The following is a 10,827-nucleotide window of genomic DNA, read 5'->3' as shown; positions in this document are numbered from 1 at the left end:
ATTGTTAAAGTGGGAGAGCTCCTTGAACTTTGTTCATGCTCACGGTAACTTTGTGAATCTTAATTACAGAAACTTTTCATAAAAAAATAATTATCCCCTTGTATAATTCCATTGTATTGTAAAAATAATGTGCCAAGGTTTGCCTTTAGGATGTTTACAATGCTTGTTGGTTTGTACGGTGCGGGACAGAAACTTTGGCTGTAGTGCGTGATTTTACATTTTTAACTTAAACGTCAAATAGTTCTGATTCCTTTTGCACTGTCTTGATGTACAACTTTTTTATGCTTCCAAATTTTGGTAGAATTTTGGGGGTACCAGAAGTGTGGTGGATGTTCAGATTGCTACAGATTGTTCTGTTTTTGACAGATTCTATTTTTTATGCATAGTTTGCTTGTTTTGATGAATCTATCAATTTATACTAGTGGATTAAGCCATGGAAAAGCTATATTACAGTAGACACAATGCAAAAACAAAATATGAATTGGTTTGCAACAGTACTTACAGTGGTTATTTGCTTTATTATACTAACGGATCTTACCGAGTTTTCTGTTGAAGTTTTGTGTGGATGTAGTGTCTAGTCAAGGATGTCTCGATATGAGGAAAAGGAAGAGAGGCAAGAGCTCAAGCTTGGGGATGCCCGAGGCACCCCAAGTAAATATGCAAGGAGACTCAAGCGTCTAAGCTTGGGGATGCCTCGGAAGGCATCCCCTCTTTCTTCAACAAGTATCGATATGTTTTCAAATTCGTTTCGTTCATGCATTATGTGCAAGTCTTGGAGCGTCTTTTGCATTTAGTTTTCATTTTTATTTTATGAACCTTGCTGGTATGAGATAGTCCTTAGTTGATTTATAGAATGCTCATTGCACTTCACTTAAATCTTTTGAGTATGGCTTTATAGAATGCTTCATGTTCTTCACTTATATCATTTGAAGTTTGGATTGCCTGTTTTTCTTCACATAGAAAACCGCCATTTGTAGAATGCTCTTTTGCTTCACTTATATTTGTTAGAGCGTGGGCATATCTTTTGTAGAAAGAATTAAACTCTCTTGCTTCACTTATATCTATTTAGAGAGATGACAGGAATTGGTCATTCACATGGTTAGTCATAAAATCCTACATAAACTTGTAGATCACTGAATATGATATGTTTGATTCCTTGCAATAGTTTTGCGCTATAAAGATGATGATATTAGAGTCATGCTAGTGGGTGGTTGTGGATTGTAGAGACACTTGTGTTGAGGTTTGCAAGTCCCGTAGCATGCACGTATGGTAACCGTTCTGTGACAAATTTGAAGCATGGGGTGTTTCTTTGATTGTCTTCCTTATGAGTGGCAATCGGGGACGAGCGATATTCTTTTCCTACCAATCTATCCCCCTAGGGGCATGCGTAGTAGTACTTTGCTTCGAGGGCTAATAAAGTTTTTGCAATAAGTATATGAGTTCTTTATGACTAATGTGAGTCCATGGATTATACGCACTTTTACCTTTCCATCATGGCTAGCCTCTTCGGTACCGTGCATTGCCCTTTCTCACCTCGAGAGTTGGTGCAAACTTCGTCGGTGCATCCAAACCCCGTGATATGATACGCTCTATCACACATAAGCCTCATTATATCTTCCTCAAAACAGCCACCATACCTACCTATCATGGCATTTCCATAGCCATTCCGAGATATATTGCCATGCAACTTCCATCATCATCATATTCATGACTTGAGCATTCATTTTCATATTGCTTTGCATGATTGTAAGATAGCTAGCATGATGTTTTCATGGCTTGTCCCATTTTTGATGTCATTGCTATGCTACATCATTGCACATCCCGGTACACCGCCGGAAGCATTCATATAGAGTCATATCTTTGTTCTAGTATCGAGTTATTGTAAGTAAATAAAAGTGTGATGATCATCATTATAGAACATTGCCCCATGAAAAAAAAGAAAAAAAAAAGAAAAAAAGAAAAAAAAGGATAAAGGCCAAAGAAGCCTAAATAAAAAAGGGGGCCAAAGAATCCCACCCAAAAAGAAAAAAAAAGAAAAAAAAAGAAAAAAGGGGCAATGTTACTATCCTTTTTCCACACTTGTGCTTCAAAGTAGCACCGTGTTCTTCATATAGATTGTCTCCTATGTTGTCACTTTCATATACTAGTGGGAATCTGTCTATCTATTATATAATTAAAACAAGAGTCAAACAAGCCATCACGTTTGTCCACATATGTTAAAATATATCAACCATTAATTTTAGATATAAACGTCTGGGATTTAAAGATGTAAACGTTACATACAAATATAGTCTACACGTGTATATGTTTTGCACATAAAATTCTGTCACGTAGGACATATATTAGATGGAAAGGTGTATCACATAAGAGAAGGAGACGTGGTATTCAAGAAAATAGGAGACGTGGCACTCAAAAAAGAAAGGAGACGTATAAGGAGTCTGTCAATATATATTAGATGAGAAAAGGTGTGGCGTGTAGGAGAAGGAGACCTACAGGTGTATATAGCGGTGAAGATTTATGTCAGGCAACAAAGATATATTATATGGTATATGCCGAAATAATGAAAGCTAACCTACGCACATGTGGATGCCTAAACCTACACGGAAGTCAATCCGGCAAGCAAGTCCACTCGGACATATGTATATTGCAGGAAGAACAACATGCTGATTCCTCTACAGTAGGGCTTGCCATAGAAAAGTCCAACTCCATTTTCATTGCTTCTTTTCTAATACTTATAGGAACCATACTTCAACAAATACATGCATGATTTTCGCAAAAAAAGAAACATGCATGAGAAGCGCGGCCATACGAAGCACTCCATGCATGAAGCGTATTTTCTTACCATATCAATCAAGCTCAATGCATATAGAATTTAATATGTGCACGATACATACATACATTGCCAAATTAAAGCCCTCTTTTGACTTGCATGATTAATAAAAATTTAAAAGCGAATGAACATAGAATTTAAAATGGATATCAACTCAAATTGTACATGATTGAATTTGTTACAAAAATATTGCACCACAAAGAAAAGAAAATTTATTATTGTGAGTTTATTGTCAGATGGGAAGTATATTTGGAATATAAAGTGAGTTGTTAGGAAAATTCTGATCCTCCAAACTTTTAATAAGAAACACTGAAACAAATGGTTCGTGTGAAAGCGAATCATACTGGCCAGCACAAGGAAGGAAAGGATGTTGCGAGACAGAAGATCTATTATATAATTAAGACACAAGACAAATAAGCCGCCACATTCATTCACACAGATTAAATTATCTCAACCACTAATTTTAGAGATTAAGGGCTGAGATTTGAAGATTGAAACGTAAGGTACAAATATTAGTACGCACATCGTTTTGCACATCCGATGTTATGTCACGTACATGGATCTGAGCTGAAAAATTGCAACCACCATAACATGCATATGAAGGACACCTAGAAGTTTCAACATCTCACGTATACTACACTAAAAAGGAAAAACATCAAGTTAAAAAAAGGAAAAACATCACGTACGTGGTCTAGACATGGAAGGAAGGAACACCAATTCCGATTTGGATTCTTTTTTTCTCTTTTGCAGCAGGAGAGGGAAAAATAGGAAAAAGAAAAAGCAATAGACCCGCTACACATACCTGAACAGTCTCACGCATGTACATCGCTAGAGGAATGTCATAGAAGAAACATAGCGAGAGAATAGGACAGAGAAACAAAAGGCACGTGTTCCACGCTCACATACCTAAACAATGTTCTTCTTTTTTTTTGCGGGTAACACATACGTAAACAATCCTGCGTACCTTTAGGCTAGAGGAAAGTCTTAAAAAAAATCAGAGCTAGAGGATAGCAGTCCGGTTTGCGTACGAAGACTATTTGTGTAAGAAACGGTTACATGCAGCAACCTATAAAAAACTTATTTAAAAAAACACATTTCTGAAATATCATATAAATATTTGAAATAGGATCAGAATGAATTAGACTGTGCATATATATCAATAGAGATACATCTCTTATTGCGTGAATGTAAAAAATGGCAACTTCATGTTGCGGAATAAATGAAAACAAATATATATTTATTATTTTTTCTGACTTCCATATGGAGTCCAAAATATAATTATACGAAGTCCAAAAGTGCCTGATGTTGTTAGATTTACATATGAATTAAACGTAGAACAGAACTGTAAAATAGAACAACACCTTTTAAAATCAATAACATGTTATATGTAGTGCGGGTATAAGAATCAACATGCATTGGTTGTTTTGATGTAGGTTGATTTTGCGTTAGGAAAAGTGGTTAACGAGGTCAGTTCTCCCTAGCAAGTTGCAGAATGGTGAGAAGCAATAAGAGAAGTTGTCGGCTGAGAAAACTTAGAATTTAAATGGGCGGCATGCATATCATATGATATTCCGTGTGAAGAAAACTGACATACCAAATCCAAGATATTACATGCGCAAAGAAAATGATTTTGTGGGTACCACAACAAAGAGTCGAGGCAAGAAATTATTTCAAGAGTAAAAAGTAATAATGATTGCATTTAACAATATGTAGACACTACATAAGGCAAACTGTATCAAAAGTGAGTGAAATATTGTTTACGCAACTTTCGATGAATACACATACACCAACATTACATTGTTTTACACAGTTATGAAAATGATAAATTTAGTAAGGAGAGCAAGTGCAGAAGCGTACATGCATGCATCTGAGACTAGAAACAATATTAGAAAACAACATTAGGTTCAGATATAACAAACGAAGAGGCGGGTGGAGGAAAAAAACATTATGTTCAGATATAGGCAATCAATATTAATATCCAGTCAACACTAGAAACTCCTTAACTGCTTAATTTGAATATATACACCAAAGACTACAATCCTCTATTTTTCATATAATCAAGCTACAAGCTAGAAGCATACAATTCCCATCCAAGTACAGTTAGGTTTGTCAAGATGCCTTGCTAAATTGAATTTATTTATCGTGGATGGCATAATAACATTAACATTGTGATAGGTTAAATAAACTAATTACTGATAGGGAGAATAGTTATCTAAGCGCGATAAAGCTACAAAATCATCTATTTTTCGAAATAAATTTTCTGCAACCCTAAAACTGTATTGATGGTCTATGAACTTATCAATATGAACATAATAAATATGTGAGCATGCATCTTTCATGTCTTACCACGTTTTGCCGAAATTAAGGTGAATGATCATTTGCACTCAACCCATGTGCAAAAAGCTCACCTCACATGCATATGATATCCCGCGCATTTACACGACAACATCTTGACGAAAATACATGTCAAATTAAACAACATGTATTGAGTCTAGCCGCGCAAATGCGCGGGACACCCCGCTAGTTTTCATTATAGAACTTGGCTTTTATATTCCAACGATGGGCTTCCTCAAATGCCCTAGGTCTTCATGAGCAAGCAAGTTGGATGCACACCCACTTAGTTTCTTTTGTTGAGCTTTCATACACTTATAGCTCTAGTGCATCCGTTGCATGGCAATCTCTACTCCTTGCATTGACATCAATTGATGGGTATCTCCATAGCCCGTTGATTAGCCGCGTCGATGTGAGACTTTCTCCCTTTTTGTCTTCTCCACATAACCTCCATCATTATATTCTATTCCACCTATAGTGCTATATCCATGGCTTGCGCTCATGTATTGTGTGAGGGTTGAAAAAGCTGAAGCACCTTAAAAAGTATGAACCAATTGCTCGGCTCGTCATCGGGGTTGTGCATGATGGGAGCATTTTTGTGGGACGAAAATGAAGCATGGACAAACTGTATGATTTTGTAGGGATAAGCTTGCTTTGGCCTTGTTGTTTTGAAAAGACATGATTGCTTTATTGGTACGCTCGAAGTATTATCATTTTTTATGTCAAATAATAGTCTATTGCTTTGAATCACCCGTGTCTTAATATTCATACCATGATTAGACATATGATCAAGATTATGCTAGGTAGCATTCCACATCAAAAATTATCTTTTTTGTCATTTACCTACTCGAGGACGAGCAGGAACTAAGCTTGGGGATGCTAATACGTCTCCGTCGTATCTATAATTATTTATTGTTCCATGCCAATATTCTTCAACTTTCATACACTTTTGGCAACTTTTTATACTATTTTTGGGACTAACATATTGATCTAGTGCCCAGTGCCAGTTCCTGTCTGTTGCATGTTTTATGTTTCGCAGAAAACCAATATCAAACAGAGTCCAAACGGGATAAAAACGGACGGAGATTTTTTTTTGGAATATTTATGATTTTTGGGAAGTAAAATCAACGCGAAACAGTGTCCGGGGTGGCCACGAGACAGGGGGGCCGCGCCCCAGGGAGGCAGGTGCGCCCTAGGCTCTCGTGGGCCACCCGTAAGGCGGTTGACACTCTTCCTTTGGCGCAAGAAAGCTAATTTTATGAGAAAGATCTGGGCGAAAGATTCACCCCAATCGGAGTTACGGATCTCTGGATATAAAAGAAACGGTGAAGGGGAAGAATCTGAGAACGCAGAAACAGAGAGATAGATCCAATCTCGGAGGGGCTCTCGCCCCTCCCAAGCCATGGGAGCCAAGGACCAGAGGGGAAACCCTTCTCCCATCTAGGGAGAAGGTCAAGGAAGAAGAAGAAGAAGGGGTGCTCTCTCCCCCTTGCTTCCGGTGGCGCCGGAACGCTGCCGGGGGCCATCATCATCACCGCGATCTTCACCAACACCTCCGCCATCTTCACCAACATCTACATCACCTTACCCCATCTATATTCAGTGGTCCACTCTCCCGCAACCCGCTGTACCCTCTGCTTGAACATGGTGCTTTATGCTTCATATTATTGTCCAATGATGTGTTGCCATCCTATGATGTCTGAGTAGATTTTCGTTGTCCTATCGGTGATTGATGAATTGCTATGATTGGTTTGAGTTGCATGTTTTATTATTGGTGCTGTCCTATGGTACCCTCCGTGTCGCGCAAGCGTGAGGGATTCCTGTTGTAGGGTGTTGCAATGCGTTCATGATTCGCTTATAGTGGGTTGCGTGAGTGACTGAAACACAAATCCGAGTAAGTAGGTTGTTGCGTATGGGATAAAGGGGACTTGATGCTTTAATGCTATGGTTGGGTTTTACCTTAATGAGTCTTTAGTATTTGCGGATGCTTGCTAGAGTTCCAATCATAAGTGCATATGGTCCAAGTAGAGAAAGTATGTTAGCTTATGCCTCTCCCTCAAATAGAATTACAGTAGTGATTACCGGTTTAGTAACATAGTCAATTGCTTAGGGGCAATTTCACAACGCCTACCACCACTTTTCCACACTCTCTATATTTACTTTATTGCATCTTTATCTAAACAGCCCCTACTTTTTATTTATGTGTTCTTTATTATCTTGCAAAGCTATGCTATCACACCTACAAAGTACTTCTAGTTTCATACTTGTTCTAGGTAAAGCGAACGCCAAGCGTGCATAGAGTCGTATCAGTGGGCGATAGGACTTGAGAGAGTATTTGTTTTACCTTTAGCTCCTCATTGGGTTCGACACTCTTACTTATTGAAAGAGGCTACAACTATCACGTATACTTGCGGGTTATCATCCCCCTCAACCTCACCATTGACAGCTGCCTCTGCGACGGGGATTGCAAACGCATGGCCGCAGTCTCCAAGATCCTTTCATCGCACCCTGGGCCAGCCAGACGCCATGACATCCGCATGTTTAGTACCAACTACAAGGTCCAACCCAAGTTCGATGAGTGGTTCTTATCCCATGCCCTAGATCAGCTCAAGGAGCTTAGCTTTGAAGCTGGACAATGTCACTCTCTGCCGTCGTCCGCGCTCTGCCTCACGCCAACGCTGCGCCGCGCCAACTTCAGCTCCTGCTATCTTCCCCAGATTAATGCCGCACCCGCCCTTCTTCTCCCTCAACTCAAGCAGCTCGACCTCTTCGACGTTGTCATCTCGAAGAAGGCTATGGAGCACCTGCTCCGCAGCTGTACTGCGCTCGAGTACCTTCGTCTTGAGCAGATCCACGGTTCATTAGCCTCCACATCACCTCGACGAATCTCCGATGGATTTATGTGTCTTGCTGGCCCCGCACCAAGACATCAATTGGGAAGAGATCACTCCAGCTGTTCCACGTATGGTCATTGAGAATGCGCCTTTCCTTGAGAGATTGCTTGTATCAGATCTAGAAGGTCCAACAAAAATCAGGGTCATGGACGCGCCGAAATTGACAGCATTGGTGTACTCGTCTGCCAAATTCTCCGAACTCTTTACTAGATCCGTAATCGTTCAGGTACTACACGCATCTTCTTCTCCGTCTTCTTGAAATTCACATTTTTAAATTTATTCTTGATGTATTTATGACCGCCTTCCAGAAAATGATTCCCACAAGCTTGATCCAGTCCATGCGCACAGTGAAGATCTTGGCACTAAAATCTATCGGCCCCAATCTGGATCAAGTTGCACTACAAAAAAAAAGACACATCCGTGACATCTTGGGCCGAACAAAATTTTTTTCTGTCATACATATGACACTTCTATGATGATAATTGTGACAAAACCCGGTATCATCATAGATGTGGTGGGCTCCTACTTCTATGACAGAAAATCATGATAGAAAATGAGATTTTCGTCCTGGGCGGGCCGGAGACGTAGCTGCATGACATTCTTTGGGCCGTCCATGACGGAAAAAACCGTGGTAGAAGCGAGGGGGAGGAAAATTTCGGGGAGTTCCCGGTTACGATGGGAGGTCAGGGGCCGAGCGATGCACGTTTCTCTCATACACGTACGCGCATGTGTGCGAGGCATTGGCTCTAACTGAACCCGAGCGAGGCGTTGGGCTCTGACTAAACCCGAGCGATTGCACTCCAGGCTACCCGTTACTGAACCCGAGCGATCGATTGATGGCTGTTAACTGAACCCGAGCGATCGATCGATGGCTGTTAACTGAACCCGATCGAGCAATTCCTTCACTACTGCTGCTAACTGAAGCCGATCGATTGGATGAACAATGAGTGTTGCAGGGGGGTTTGGATGAACAGTGAGCGGTGGCGTTGCCTCTGGATGAACAGGACCCCATGGTGTGGAGGGCTGGATGAACAGTAGACGGTGGAGGGGTGCCCGTGGAGGGGTGGTTGAACAGGACCCTTTGGTGTGGAGGGTTGGATGAACAGTAGACGGTGGAGGGGTGCCCGTGGAGGGGTGGTTGAACAGTAGCCGGTGGAGTAGCGCACGGTGGAGGCTGGATGAACAGGAGCCCGTGGAGGCTGGAGGAGGTCGATGGTGGAGATGAACAGTATCCCGTGGAGTCCCATTTTGTGGTACGCCACACCCCTCCCGATGAACAGGACCCCCGTTTCGACCGTAGTGCTCCAACACAAGTCCGTTTCGTCCGTTTTGCGGTACGCCACACCCCTCCCGATCAACAGGACCCCCGTTTCGACCGTAGCGCTCCAACACAAGTCCGTTTCGTCCGTTTTGCGGTACGCCACACCGCTCCCGATCAATAGGACCCCCGTTTCGACCATAGGAGGTCTGTTTCCTCTGTTTTGCGGTACACCACACCCATCCCGATCAATAGGACCCCATTCCGAACGTAGGAGGTCCGTTTCCTCCGTTGTGCGGTACGCCAGGCCTCGTTTCCATCGCCTATTCCGTCCAAGCCCTCTTGATGAACACGACCACGCATTTCGTTCCGACCCAGCCTGTTGGCTCCCACGGGTTCCGTTGCCTCCCGATGAACATGACGCATTCCGTTGCCTTCCCATGAACACGACGCATTCCGTTGCCTCCACATGAACACGACGCATTCCGTTGCCTCCCCATGAACACGACGCATTCCGTTGGCTCCCCATGAACACGAGCCCTCACCGTACGTATGCATGACTAGGCATTCGAGACCCCGCCCGTATGTACACATACGTGGCCGTATTTTCTTTCTTGCACCCTGGCTGTTGTACGTGCATATACATGCTACGTGCGCGCCTCTACTATGACACGTGCGCGCCTCTACATCCACCAGTATATATGTACGTACACGTTGGTGACCTGAATGACAATGCTACATACGTTTCGACCAGGTGGGTCCCGACTATCAGGCACTTCCTTGCCTACGAAGATGTAGCTGGTGGGTCCCAGCAGTCAGGGGGGCGAATCATTTTTTTTGCTCGGATGCACTTCCTTGCATGCGAAGATGTAGCTGGTGGGTCCCAACAGTTAGGGGGAAAACATTTTTTTGTGAAATATGGTGGCCTGTCCGGTGGGTCCCCACTGTCAGGTGGAGGAATAATTATTTTGCACGTAATATGGAGGCACTTCCTTGCTGCGGCCATGGACCCAGCTGTCAGCCTCTCCACGTATAGTCCATGTCCGATGGAAGCCGTTCCTTGACCACGTTGACCACGCCGCGCCAAGAGCACCAGGGCGGTGGACGACAGCGAGGACAAGGAAGGGGACGACGCGGAGCCGGGGAAGAGGCGTTAGTGGATGCCCACGCGTAGAGGAGTACGAGGGTTCACTGGTTCGCTGTAGTGTGAGGCTGTCGTCGCTGTAGAATAACAGGGGGTGTGGGTTAGTAGAGGGATGGCCTGGTCAGCGGTGGGAGTAGTAGGGGGCGGTGAGGCCTCCGCCGCATCGCAGCCGGCCATGGGAGGCAGGAGCACGAGGCACGACCGGCGCTGGTTTGGGCGGCTCGAGCAAGAAGACTAGAGGTTGAAGAAGCACTATGACCGTTGGATGGACATCATACGGTCACTGGAGCTAGAATCATGCATATTGACTAAGTTGACAAAGCCCTCTGTCCCCGTCAACTTAGTAGGCCCACAAGTCAGCCTGCCACTA

The sequence above is a fragment of the Triticum dicoccoides genome, chromosome 1B, assembly GCF_002162155.2.
Source record: "Triticum dicoccoides isolate Atlit2015 ecotype Zavitan chromosome 1B, WEW_v2.0, whole genome shotgun sequence".
NCBI lineage: Eukaryota > Viridiplantae > Streptophyta > Magnoliopsida > Poales > Poaceae > Triticum > Triticum dicoccoides.
This window is presented reverse-complemented; position numbering follows the sequence as displayed.